Here is a 14961-nt window from a genome sequence, read left to right as displayed (position 1 = left end):
TCAAAATTAATATCCTCTACAGAAACGACTCCTTATTTGCTTGCCAGTATCCCACGTGCAGGGGTATAAACGAGAAATAGTGCTGGAACATTGATGATCACATCTCAAGACTATCACTTGCTTTTACCAAATAGTGCTTCAGGAAAGAATGAAAATACTGCATGGGAAATGACATAAAGATCTCATTCTAAAGCACTTTTTTCACCAATGAACTATAAGTTATAAGTCAGGAGATGTGCACTTTTTTTTTCCTTCTTTTCTGAACAAAGGGGGAAAAAGAAAAGAAAAACGAATGGTCTCTTTGATGAGTAGCAAATACCTAATGCCCTTCTGGTGTTGCTGCACCATGATCCAATTATCTCCCACATTTCTTAACAGTGTTTACAAACTGCTTGTGCATTTAAGTTGAATTAAATGGATGACAAATCCAAATGAAGAAAAAAAAGAAAGAACAAAATAAAGTTGAAGTCCTGATCATTTTCATGCTTAAATATTGTCATTGTGGAAAAAAAAAAACACCATAAAAAGTAGAGTTCAAATTCCTACTCGCTCTAGGGCAGGCAGCCTGTGTACTGTCCAGCTCTGTGTGCCAAGTGCTTGTTAAAATTAATTATCATTCAGCAGCTTTCTCTAAGTAGAACTCCCAGAAAATATGCTTGGAGTAGAGAAATGCAAATTGGGTTATGAGGTAATTTTATACTCTAGGGACAGATTTTATTTTATTTTTTTCATTTCATATTACTTCATGTCGGAAAAGGTTCATTATTATTTATATAGCAGAACAAGCCCCAAAGCCAATCCATTTCCAACCTCCTTGTCACTTTCTGCATTCCAAACACCACTAAATTCCCAAATGAGTAGGCTAATTCTTTCCTTAGAGAGCCATAAAACTTGCTTGGGGTATTACTAACTTAGCTGATATCACTTTATTCAAAATAAGTCTTCTTCTCCAGGAATGTGTTCAAAGACCTCATTTCTATGTGGCCGTTACCTTGGTGGAAGAGAAGGCGGCTTGTCTGTTGATTATCACTTCTGAATTGTTTCCTTGAGTACCTTGGACCTAAACTAACGGGGGACTACTGAAATATTTGGGAGTGTGTGCTCGGAAGACATTTATTCTACTTATTTTACATGTTTAAGATACACTTCTGAAAATATTATTTTTCAAGTGAATTTGGTCAACTAGATGACTAGTACATTCAAAATACCCTATTTTGCAATTAATCAAAATATTGTTACCTAATTAACTTAAATGCATACCTGATACAGGTTTGTTTAGAACCATACAGGAACAACAGCAACAAGACATTATTATTATTTTTTTAATTAAAAAAATTTTTTTTGAACATTTATTTATTTTTGAGAGACAGAGACAGAGTACAAGCAGGAGAGGGGCAGAGAGAGAGAGGGAGACAGAATCCGAAGCACGCTTCAGGCTCTGAGCTGTCAGCACAGACAGGGTCTTGAACCCACGAACAGTGAAATCATGACCTGAGCTAAAGTCGGATGCTTAACTGACTGAGCCACCCAGGTTCCCCTTTTAAAAATTATTTAATGTTTAGTTATTTTTAGAGAGAGAGACAGAGTGTAAGTAGGGGACGGCAGAGAGACACAGAATCTGAACCAAGTTTCAGGCTCTGAGCTGTCAGCACAGAACCCCATGTGGGGCTTGGACTCACGAACCATGAGATTATGACTTGAGCTAAAGTCGGATGCTTAACCGACTGAGCCACCCAGGTGCCCCTACAACAAGACATTATTTACTGCCCTTCCCTATGCCACCTCAATACGCTGACTCCAGGCTAATGTAAGAGGGGTGATTCTTCTGGCGTGCCTAGTTTAACTCCTGTGAGATGAATCTGTCTTGTCTGTAGGGTTCTGGGGCTAGCAGTAGAACCAGCCGGTTGAAGAAAGGAGAGTTTTTCCATCTCAGCATAAGAACTTCCTGACAGAGTTGCATCAAGATGACATTGGTAGAGAGTTCCTCTCCTGGGAGGCATTCAGGGGTGAGCTAAGCTGTGCCAAAGAGGCCATTCAGGTAACAGATGGACAGTATGATCCTGAGGGTCTTGACAAATGACTCCTTCAAGATGGCATTCCCTCTTTTAATTGCTGCAGCTTGAAGAGCATTTACAAAGTAAAACCACTTTGTAGGTGTAGGACAGGAATGGAAACTTAAGATTCCTCTCTTGATTCTGGCCAACCCATTCAGAGACAATGTCTGTGAAAGCTGTCAAGGAGAAAAGCTTCCCTGAGATGATGGAACCTTTTAAATTGGAAAGGAGTAAAATGAAGAAGTGAGATTTTTAAAATTGTGACTTGCAATCCAACTCTCATTTCCGTGTACTAATTTCATTTTGAGGAAGGACTAACATGACCAGGAAAAGCTAATTTTGCAATGTTACTCACTTTTTTGAGAACTGAGTAGAAATGATGGGGCATGTGCTTCCTATCTCCTTGCTCCTCTCTCACCTGCTTCAGGAAAATCAACATAATCAGAACGGTTCTGAAAAAAACTTTTTCTACTGAAGAACTTTTGTGAGAAAGATTTAATTTATATGATACACAAGGCCCACTTCAAGTTTTTCTTCCTCTGAAGCCTTTCTGGACCAGTTCGGCCACTGGGACTTTCCCTCTTCTGGTCTAGAACATTTTTCCTTTGGTATTTGTTTAGCACTGTTCCGTACTGTTGATAGTTATCCTTATATATGTTTTGTGTCATCTCAGATGATATCCATGGTAGGCCCTGAGGAAAAGCAGTACAAAGTCAAGGATGGGACCATTACTCGCATGTAATTTATAAACCATGAGTTCTCTTCCTCCTCAACCTCCCATGAGTGTGTCATGTCTAGCACATAGATGCTTACAAATATTCATGCTAGCTGGTTTGAAAGTGTGACTATAGTGCCACTCACCAGGCTTTCTATGTAGCAGGTAATCAGTCAATAAATCAAGATTAATCTTATGAATAGATAACATATTCATATGTTAAAAAATCCAAATGATGTTAAAATTAATACACTGGCAAATCTTGCTCCACCCTAGTCCTCATCTGCTCTGTTCCTCCTGCCCTTTGTAGGAAACCACTTTCTTCTATTCATTTTTTTGTGTTCATCTGGTATCTCATTATGAAAATGCAGGAAAATATACATATGTATCCATATCACCTTCCTTTCTTAGACAAAATTCTCATACTCTGTGGCCAGTTTTGTATTTTTTCATTCAACCATCTGTTTTTCTTCCATGTTAGTATACAGAGGTCTTCCTCATGTAAGAGCTGCAGAATGTTCCATTCTGTGGCTGAATGATAGTTATATAACCAGTCACCTTTAGATGGCTGTATGAATTGCTTCCAGGTCATGCTTTTACAAACAATTTTACTACAAAGTGAATAATGTACATGATTTTCTAAGTGCACAGGTATATCCTTAAGATAAATCCCCAGAAGTAGGGTTGCTAGAATAAATGCAATTAAATTTTTAAATAGATTCCCAATTTTCCCTCTGTAGGTGTTGTATTATTTCACTCCCCCTGATAGTGAATGAAGAGTCCCTATTTCCCACAAATTCGCCAGTCAGATGTTTAACTGAGCTTGGATATTTGAGGATGTGATAGGTAAAATATTGTAACTTGGTGTGCTATATTGTTGCTTTGTTTTTATTTGCATTGCCTTTTATTGTGATTACAAGTGAAATCTTTTAATATGTTTCCCCAGGATCATTTGTATTTCCTTGTTCCCCTGATTTATATTTTGCCCAGTTTTTTCTACTGGATTATTGGTCTGTGGGTTTTTTTTTTTTTTAAATTTCTAGCAATTTATTACAACTATGGAGATTAGCCCTTTGGAGAATGAGTTGCAGTTAATTTTCTAGTATTATATTTGCCTTTTGATTTTGCCACATGGTTTTTGTTTTTGTTTTTGCTTTGGTAGTTTTTTTGTAGTTGTTTGGTTGATCTTTTTTTGTTTTATGACACCTTAATTGTGAGTCATAGTTGGAAAGGCCTTCTCTACTCTAAGTTTATAAAAAATTCTCCATATTTCTTGTAGTTCTTTCTTGTTTCGTTATAAGTGTTTGATCCATTTGGAGTTTATCCTGGTGTATGTGTGAACTGGGGATCCAGCTGCCATCTTTTTTTTTCCCTAGAAAGTTATCTAGTAGTAATCCATTGAAGGGGAGCAGGTATTGCCACCCCCAAATCCACCACTTTGGTATGAGGATTATCTTGAACCGAAGTCCATTAAGACTGAGCAGACTTAAGAAAAACCTTTACTTCTCCCTTAACTACATAAAAGAATTTAGATAGGGGGGCTGGCCTAGAAAGAGCTATTACCAGAGATAGCTTTTTATCTGAATGACCTCTCGAGATGGCAGGGCAAACATCAGTTACCAAACACCTGCTCTTCTTGCTGTTCTGTGAATACCCTTCTCCCTTTTGAAGTCCCAGGCCCCTACCTGATTTCCCAGCTTAGGATGGCGTATAAGCCTCCTCAACGGCCTGACTTGCCCTTGGGTCTCATATCTTTGTGGCTCAGGTACATATGAAGTTAAATTTGTTTTTCCGCTGGTAATCTGTCCTATGTCAATTTAATTATTAGGTCAGCCACAGAACCTAGAGGGAAGAAAGGAAATTTTTTCCATCACGATACTGTAAATATGGATTAATTGTAAATGGCTGTGATTCACGTTAATAGCCAAACCAGTAGATTGATTTCACTAATTTAGAGAAACAACTGATCAAATCAGCCACAACAGGAATAAACCAATGAACACGCACAAAAGCAACAAAAACCAAATTAACAGATTCTTTGCATTTATCCTTAACCTTTATTTGATCTTCATGAAATGGTGTCAAAAGAGTTGTGTTAAACCTTGGTCATGATATGATATGCCTGACACTGTGCTACATGCTTCAGCTAGGTTACCGCTATGTGGTCAGTCCGTGTCAGGTGGCTTTTATTAACCTCATTATACCTGTGAGACATCAAGCCTCAGAGAAGTAAAGCAATTTGCTCAGGTCCCATTACTAGTGTTGGAGCAGAGTTTTGATTCAGGTGTAAGATTATAAAGTCAGAGGTCTTCATAGTTTCTGAAGACAGTGAACTACATTGTCTGAGATCTATGTAAGGGAAATAAGGACACTTGGGAGAAAAATGATGGATTTGTTAGACACTTATAAAACCACATCAGCCCTGCTTTTGCTTACCAACGCCGTTGCATTCATGTAGTTCAACTGCAAAACCAAAAATGCCAATATACAGAGTGCACCGTAGTCTCTTATAAAAATTACTTACCTTATGCAGAAAAGTAAAGAGCGAAAGCATTTAAGCTTGTCACACATCTTTCTGGCTTTCTGATTTTTAGGTCAGATTGCTGGACCATGAAGCCTTCATTAAAAACCGAAGATCTTTTCTATACAAAAGTGAAATAATTTTTACATCCCTGGGAGTGGGTCATCCAAGTCACACATGGACTTGAGGATGAATATGAAAAAGTAAAGTGTTTATGATCAGATAACTTGCTAGTTTCTTGCCATAAAAAGGGCTCAAACACTCAGCTTTGTGTCTCAGTGTGTTTGATTTGATTTTTTTCTTTGATAGTTTAATTGTTCAGGTATTTCCATAATGCATAAAGCCAATCTTAACATAAACCTAAAATAAAAATGCATATTTTCAACATCATCTGTTAATCACTGAAGTTTCTGAGGCCCACCCATTGGGATCTGGTAGGGGCATGTGTGGCAATGAACACACAGGCAGGAGGATCCCAGGGCTAGGTATTGAATCTATGATAAGTTGTCTATGACGGTGTTGCCCAGGAGGTGAAGCCATAACTGGAAAGACTGAGGTCTTAGCCAGGCTAAATGGGAGGGGCATCCAGTGAGCGATCTGACCAAGTAGGCAAGGGAACAAAAATAGGACCTTGAATGTGAGGTACAGACACTGCTCATCAAGAAGCAGGCAGATTGTTTCAAATGTTTTAGAAAGTTAAGTCTGAGGAAAGTTCACTCTAGTAGTGTCTAGTCTGTAGGTGTGGGGACAGTCACTTCTTCTCAAAGTTACCTTTTGTGTTTGTGTGCCTTTTAACATTTACATTAGTGGTATTTTGCAACTTGCTGTTTTCCAGGCAACATTGTGTTTTTGAGGTGTATCAGGATGATACTACATATCGGTTGGGGGTAAATAGAAGGAAAGTAAAAGTAGAGAAATAATGCTTGACCCAGATGCACACCAACTTTGGAAGGTGGAAGGGATAGGGATACAGACAGTGGGAGAAGAGCTCCAAGTCTGGGTAGGTGATTGTATTATTATCTAATTGAAATATTTTATATCTCTTTTAATTTTTATTTGTGGTAAAATACTCGTAACAAAATTTACCACTGTTAAGTGTACAATTCAGTATCATTTAGTATATTCATATTGCTGTGCAACCAATCTCCAGAATCTTTTCATCTTGTGCAACTGAAACTCTGTACACATTAAACCACAGCTCCCCACTTGCCATTCTTCCCAGCCCAAGCAACCATCATTCTACCTTCTGTTTCTATTAATTACTCTAGATACCTCATGTAAGTGGAATCATACCGTATTTGCCTTTTTATGACTGGCTTATTTCATTTAGCACTTAGTCACTTCTCAAGGTTCATGTTTGTTGTAGCATGTAGAATTTGTTTCCTTTTGAAGGCTGAATAGTACTCCATTGTATATGTAAACCATACATTGTTTATCCATTCATCCATTGATGGACATTGTGCTGCCTCCTCCTTTGGGCTGTTGTGAACAATGCTGCTATGAACATGGCTTAAAGATCTCTTTGAGACCTTGCTTCCAATTCTCCTGGGTATATCCCCAGAAAATTGCTGGATCATATGGTAATTCTATTTCAAATTTTTTTTGTTTGTATTCTGCTCTGTCTGCATCATTGTACATTCCCACCAATAGTGGACAAGGGTTCCAGTTTCTCTGTATTTTTGCCAATGCTTGTTATTTTCTGGGTTTTTTTTTTTTTTTTTTTTTTGGATAGTAGCTATTCTGATGTATGTAAAGTGATATCTCATTGTTTGCATTTGTATTTACCTGCTGCTTCTGTATCTTTTTGAAAAAGGTTTTATGCTGTGAACTAGGGTAAGGGAGATGAGTGGGACTCAGGCAGTGTTGAGGAGGGGATGGGAAAGGCATGGGCCCAGTCAAGCAGGGAGAGAGGAGAGATACAGGCTTAACCTTTCCAGGTAACTAGCAGATGCAGAAGTTTCTATGAGTGATAAGGACCAGAATGAGCTGAGTGAACAGAGAAACAGGGAAGAGCCTGCAGGTGTTGCCTGAGATAAGTGAGTAAAAATGATGCAGATGCCGAAAGCACCTAATTCCTGATAATTAATTATTTTTTTCAGTAACACTGAGTTGAAAGACATTACTTGGGAACTTCCGGTAATAGCTAGGCTCCTTTCACCAGCCAGAAAACAGTTATCATCTACTTTTGGGTATTTGAATTGATCAGACTTGCATAATGATTCATCCAGTGAAATAGTTTAGACATAGAAAAGTGCAAGTGTGCACTCACACCCTGTCCATCAGAGGCATCCGTGCACGAGGAGAGCGGAGGCGGTGACTTGTCCCTGGTACACCCTGTCTCTTGGGTTCCTCTGGGAAGATATTCTACCACTTGCCACCCAGAGAAACACTAAATGCCTGCAAGTTACCAAAGGATGAGTATTTTTCATTCATGAGGGAATTGTGTGCTTCTTGATGAGCAGCGTCTCTAGGTGCGTATTTGGGTTAGTTTTCTAGGGCTGCCATAACAAAGTACCACAACCTGGATGACTTAAAGTAACAGAACTCTATTTCCTCATAGTTCTGGAGGGCAGAAGCCCAGAATGCAGGGCTCTATTCCCTCCGAAGGCTCAAGGGGAGAGGCCTTTCTTGTCTTTCCCAGCTTCAGGTGGCTGGGTGCATTCCTTGGCTTCCTTGGCTTCCTTGGCTCCCGGCCATGTCACTACCACCTCTGCCACACCAGTCTCACCTTTCCTTCTCTTCTTCTGTCTCTTATAAGGACATTTGTTGTTGAATTTAGGGTTCACTTCCATAATCCAGGATAATCTCCTCTCAAGATCCTTAATTATATCTGCAAAGACGCTTTTTTCAAATAGAGTGACTTTCGTAGCTTCTAGAGATTTGGACATGGATGCACCTTTTGCGGGGGCATTATTCAACAGGAGTGCAAAACCTTCAGGGGAAATTCCAACCCTTTCCCTCTAACATGAGTCAGGCTGGGAGTGGGAAGAGACACTGGGCCCTCAATGTCTTTGTTTGCTCTGTAACAGACACCACCCAAAGTCAGTGATGGAGCCAGCAAATTTGGCATGTGAATCAATTTAATGTCCCATACATATTGTTGGTGGTTAGAATAGACACTTGTTTTTGGTGCTCCCAGTTTTGGTTCCCAGGGACATAAGACCTCTTGTGCTCCATCCTTTTGTCATCACCCCTGTCCAAAGCCGCACCCATTCATGAATCATTCCTGTTTTGTGCTGGGGGCAGGAAGAGTTAGTACTTACTGAGCCACTTTCAGTCCTCAGTAACCTGGGTAACCTGAGATAGAGGAATCTAGCATCCACACCCCAAAACGATCCTGTTGGAACCTGCTTATTGAAAGAAGTCATTTTCACTTGTGAGTGTCTCCTGAACAGTGCAATTCCAGGACCAGTTATGTGTGTTAGGACAGCAAGTGTACAATTTTACAGAAATGATTTCACTTCAATAGAAACATCTTTATACCAACACAAGATCAATATTTCTGATTTCCATGCTTAGTGTTACTCTTTGAGATTGACCAGAAATTGTTATTTCTATAGAGATATATTTTATTCTGATAATGCCAGGGAACAGATAATGACTTGGGAGAACATCAAGATTAATGTCCTTGGTGTCAACATTTACCCTGTAGTCAATGTAATATTAAAGCCCCTAGTTCAGTTTACCTGAAGGCAGAATAAATCCTCTCCCCTTTTTTTTGGTCAACAAATAATATATTATAGGAAATCCTGTATCTGTTGCATTTATTTTATAAACTTCTTTTTCATTTTAAGAATATGGCACATACATGGAAGAAGGCACAGCTCAGTGAATTATCAAAAAGTAAACACACCTGTGTAATCACCATCCAGGTCAAGAAAAAGTACATTGCCAGCCCCCCTGTGCCTAGAAGAAATCTTCAAGCCCCTTCTCTATCACAATCCCCTCCCTTCCCACCAAAAGTAGCCTTTGTTTTGACTGTTTTTTTTTTACAATTTTTTGCCTACATTGAAATTTTATGTTGCATATATTCTTTAAGCTTTTTTTTTTTTATAAAAGCATCTGGAAAACATTCCTTTAATGCCATCCCATCTCAGAGGCAGAATAATTTTTTCTTTGTAGGTATCTCTTTGTCGGGAAGATAAATAGCTAACCCCATACATCATTATCATAAAAACTTATTTGTAGTTTACATGAGAAGCCAGGATGAAGAGTAACACATGACCTTGTGATCTAACACATGAACACAAATGGAATTATTAAAAATAAAGATAAATGAGTACTGGAAATTTTAATTTATGAATTATGTGGTTCTCCTTGCTCTAGACTTACTTGATAGTAAGGTGACTCTAACCTTTGGGACATAGTGGCATTCTTTTGATTATATAATTTTTTCTTTCTTTCTACCAGCTTGGTCTCTTGTTCAAATGCGTTTTCCCTAACAACGTGTTTTAGTGTTTAATGGTTTAAAAAAGAAATGACTTCAAAGCCAATAATATGTAGAGAGGCTTATATTTGTCTATAATTTGTCTAGACATACTTCTAAAATTATGACTGAGCCTAATTCCCACTAACACATTATATTTACTCAATGCCAAGGGGAAAATGAAGTGGGAGATGTGATGAGGAAGGAAAAAGAAAGACCACACTGAATGTATAGTCACTCAGGTGTAAGGTATAATCTAATTTCAGAAATGTTGAAATGTGAGGGGGAATTAGAATTGAGGAGTCATATGAGTGCTATTTGCTGATATCAGTGAATGATTTTGGCCAGAGGTGGTTTGATGTTGTTAAGAGTTTTCTCTCAAAATAAACAAAATGGAAAAAAATTAGGAAGTCACTCTGGAAATTTATATTGACAAACATCAGCTGTTACTGGAGTTATGAATGGGTTACCCTTTGGAGGTAATGAGGACATTTTGTACATCATGTTATTTCAGGAGTTCTACAGAAACTCTACTTGTCCTCAAAACATTTGCCCTATTGTCGGCACTTCCTTCCTGACACTTTAAGAAATCACCTTTGGGGGTCAGTCTTTGAGTACTGTTTATGTAAGATGTCTGGAGAAAGAAACTAGCTCCTGGGTTCCTCCCCTTGCTTTCCCTTCATTCACTTGCATGGCTTAATTATATATGTTAGCTAATTGTCACTATTAAAAGCACAGATCCTGACCTTAAGGGAATAAAGTGCAAAATAGATACCTCTTAATTTCCTGACGGCAGCTTCAGTTTACTGAGAATAGAAACTCCTTCCCAGGCTGTGAGTGCTTGATTAACATAGGAGTTTCCCAAGAGTGTAGAAGAGGAAGCCCAGTAGGCCAGCAAGCTATTTGTTCATCCTGTGTATCCAGGTTTGAGTACTCTTTTATGTGAGCTTTAAGGAGTGATCAGTAAAAATCACTATTTCACGCCATTTTACTTTGACTTCCTAGTAAATGGATGTATTAACACAGTGCCTTTTGCCATATCCTTGTAAATATCTGAGATAACTTTCTTATATTTTTCTTTAAATCAGTGTTGGTTTTTGAAATGTAATTCATTTTATTTTGTTATTTAATTTTTTTAAAAATTTACTTACTAATTTTGAGATAGAGCATGAGCAGAGTAGGGGTAGAGAGAGGGGAGAGGGAGAATTCCAAGCAGGCTCTGCACTGTCAGTGCTGAGCCCGGTGCAGGACTCGAACTCACGAACTGTGAGATGATGACCCGAGACAAAATGACGAGTCACACACTTAACTGACTGAGCCACCCAGGTGCCCCATAAATATAATGTATTTTAAAGGAAGATTTTATATCACTTCTATAAATAGACATCTACTATCACTTCCTATAAATAAAAGATAAATGTTAAATAAGTTCATAACTCTAAAACCACTTCCCACTTTGTGAAATGGCTTAGAATAGTAAATTTGGGACTTGGGATCAGAGGATCAGAGTTCTCATCTCAGTTCTGCTACTTATGAGTGCTGTAGTTTGGGGAAGGTCCCTTCTCCAAGTCCCAGTCTCCTCCACAAAAAGGAGGGGTTGGTGGGAATGATAATAATGCCCCCTGAAAAGAGTTATCATGGGGATTAGAAATGACACTTAGAATACCTGGAACATTTTAAGTGTGGGGACTCAGAAGTTGACAATTTTTTTTAATAATTATGTCTTTGGTATTAGTATATCAACTTATCTTTGTTCTGCTCTGAAGCTTTGCCTGCCTGCCTCCCTCCAAGTGACATGGGATAGATCAAGTTGCAAAGGAAAATGGTGGTTCCTTTCACTTTTAAGCCTAAAGTCCAAACAGTATGGTAAATGGAGTTCATCTCAAGTGCAGATGCCCATTTATCAGTAGTTCGTGCCTGGATCCCTTTATTGACAAGGGTTGTGATAGCAGTGCTGTGATTGAGTAATGCTGGCTGTATGCCCTAAACATGGGAGGGCAGAAGACTGGTACTCCTATTTGACAACATTAACTCCTGCCTCCTGTTTGCCAAGTCTTCTTAGCTTTCCAGAATCTGCATCTTGCAAGGTGCCCCCAGTTCAGCATGGACTTCTTCAGAAGAGAGCTTCAAAGTCACTTCAAGCACATTATACTTATTTTCCTTCCTGAAATAGTCTAAAATGATGGCCCTCTCAGGCCCTTCTGATTCTGTCACCTCTTTCTCACTCCCCTAGAATAGCCCACCTTTCAGTCCAACTAATTCTTCTTGTTTAGAGAGAAAAAGAGCTGTCTGTGCCATTGGGGCTGTTCTATCACTTTCCTCGCTCTCTTATATATCATAAAGGATTAGCAGGTACACACCCCAAGAAGATTGGGAGAAGGTGAAATGTGTGCAGCCTGTGCTCTGGTTAGCGATCAGGTCCCCATAGCAGCTCTCTGGATGCTTATTTGTCCAGCTCTGCAAATAGTTTTGGCAATGGGAAGTGCTACCAATGTGACATTGTGGAAAATCCTGGTACATAAAAGACTTTATGACACTTCCCTTTTTTCCAGCTCACACTCTGGAGTGAACCAGTAAACAAATCATTAAAACAGGAGGAAAATTATTCTTCTGGGGTTTAAGGCTCTGTCCTAGTAAGAAAAGAACCCTGTAGAAAGAAACGTGATAAACAATACTTAGGAGAACTTAACTTTTAAATGACATTTTGGAGCCAACAGATTCTAAATGCTGACATCAACATTTTTAATATTTGTCCATTACTGTTTAATACAATAGGTTAAGTGTTGCTTCGGGGAGCTCAGAATTGTCCACTTCCAAGGAGTGAGAAGGATGCTCATTATTTCTCTTATTACCTCTCCTTAGAATTTGTATTGCTCTTATCGTCCACAGACTGTTTCTTGGTAATTTTTATTACTAACAAACCCATAACCTGATGGGCTTCTCTGGAAATAGAGGGTATTGTGAAGGCACTCAGGATATAGATATGGTGCTGATGGGATCAATTAAAATGAATCGTAGCCCAGGGAAAGGTGTTTTGTGGAGCATCACAATGTGACAAAGATGAGTTTAAAAATAATCGCGTATTTTATGACCACATTTCACAATCTTGTTCACCCAGATAGTTGTGACAGTCACATTCTGGACCAACATAAAGAGTGAGCTAGGGGAAGACAGACTGGCAAACATTATGATTTAAAAGGAATTGATGTTTATCGATGAGCACTTCATCATTTCCAAGGGCTTTCAGGAAAACACAGCTTCTTTTATAGACAATGAAAGAAGGGACTGTTAATTCAGGTGCATCATCTGAAAGCGTTTTCAGGCCTCCTATTTACTTTCCATTCTCTTATTGCCTTCCCTGTTAGAGATCACAGCACCTGTGTGTGATAGCCTTTGAAAATCTCTCTCTTTCTCTCTCACGTACACACACACACACACACACACACACACACACACACACCCACACACCACCAAACTTTGAAGGGCAAGGTTAATTGGACATGTGAGAATGTGTTGTTATTTCATATTGAATCGGGTGGCTGAGCTTTTGTGGTATTAGTTTTGTGTTATTATTTGGGGATCTGAATTTAATAATGATATAAGAACCTTCTAATAGGATGAGAGTTTAAATAACTCACTGCTAGAGTTTTCTTTTTTAATTTCAGCTTTCATCCAAAAATTCCCTTACTCAAACCCTTTCAAGGGGTGCCTTACTTCTGAGGTACTCTAAGCCTCTGGCTGGCCTTAAAGACTCCGTCTCTTTGCCCTCCCTCTATCTTGTTCTTCTTCCATCCTCATCAGGGTGTTCTCTGTAATCCCCGCCCCTGCCCCCAAACTGGGTCTTCTCTCTCTGCTCTTTTCTTACCTTCTCTTTTATCCCATCACCCATTTCCCAGATCTGACACACCTTTTATTCTCTCTGCTCTCTCCAAGTTCAGCAAAACCTATTCAAGGGCCATTTCTTCTAGGGGACCCAGATTATTCCCTTCTCTACTGAGCTCCCATTCCGTTGAAATACAGTTTTTTAAGCCATGCTCTCTAACAAATAAAATACAAGCATATATGTAATTTTACATTTTCTAGAAACAGGTAAAATGAATTTTAATGATATATTTTATTTCATCTGTTATTTTAAAAATATTTTCATTTCTACATGCAATCAGGTTGAGATTATTCGTGAGATGTTGTTATTTCATTCTAAGCTTCAGAAATCTGGTTTATATTTTATACTTACAGCATATCCCAATTTGGATTAACCACATTTCAAGTGCTCAATGTGGCATATGACTACTGAATCTGTACCACATTCCCCAGCTCTCAAATATGTACTTTTGTGTTTCTTATCTTTTTACCTGGACCTAATTGCAAACAACTCTTTGAAGTTGGAGCCCATGTTGATACTTCTGTTTTCACACTTCATTCCTGAGTGTATAGTAAGCTGTAAGTAATTGTCTATTGATGGATTGGTAATATTCTTATCTGTGACCCCTGTTTAAGTAACTAAAATAATATTTCCTTAAGCACATTTATTCCCACTACAGCTTCCTTATGCTTGGAATTTCCCTTTTCTTCTCCATACTTACGTTATGATTCAGCTACCATATTACCTCTGTTTTGTTCGATTTGAACCTTTTGGGATATGTTGGATGGGATTATAAGAAATAGATGTACATTATTTGCAGTTCTGTTGCACTAGAGAGCAGCATTTTCACATAATACTCATCATTCGTACAACTCGGGCAAAATAGGATTTATAGCTGAAATCAATAGGATAATTACTTCCATTGTTCTTTTTTACTTTCTTAACAGAGACTGGACAAAGACTCATAAGAGTCTGTGGATCACAAGACCCACCTGTGAAGCAGAGCCTCTCTGGTTTGATTGCATTATGGAAAAGACACAGTTTTACAAGCTGAAACCAAATCACGAGGATAGAGATAGCTTGCAAAATTGCAGGGAGGGAAAGTGGTGGGGTAGGGAAGGAGACCCTAGAGAGAATGGGGACAAACAGACGACCTGAAGTAGAGGATAAGATGAGGAGGCTTCCAAACTGTGTCAAGGGCACCAAAATGGGGGGGAAGCAGGAGGGAATGCAAATTGTCAACTATTCCACAATTTAATGAACAGTCTACTAATATGTGTACTATTTCTACTCTGTCACCAACTTAATTCAAGGCCAAGGTCTCAGAGACAGAATGCTGGAATATAATTCTAGAACTGTGCCAATAAACAATAAATCAAAGTC

The 14961-nt window shown here is 38.7% G+C and overlaps 1 long non-coding RNA gene across 1 annotated transcript in view; it reads left to right on the top strand.

Moving 5' to 3' along the window:
* LOC106977832 (uncharacterized) overlaps positions 1-14961 on the top strand; it is a 21769-nt gene extending 6808 nt beyond the window's left edge. The window contains exon 3 of the long non-coding RNA XR_001430707.3: positions 14526-14961. This is a non-coding gene — a long non-coding RNA (uncharacterized LOC106977832). The remainder of the gene's footprint in view (positions 1-14525) is intronic.

Source organism: Acinonyx jubatus, chromosome D4, assembly GCF_027475565.1.
Source record: "Acinonyx jubatus isolate Ajub_Pintada_27869175 chromosome D4, VMU_Ajub_asm_v1.0, whole genome shotgun sequence".
NCBI lineage: Eukaryota > Metazoa > Chordata > Mammalia > Carnivora > Felidae > Acinonyx > Acinonyx jubatus.
This window is presented reverse-complemented; position numbering and strand designations above follow the sequence as displayed.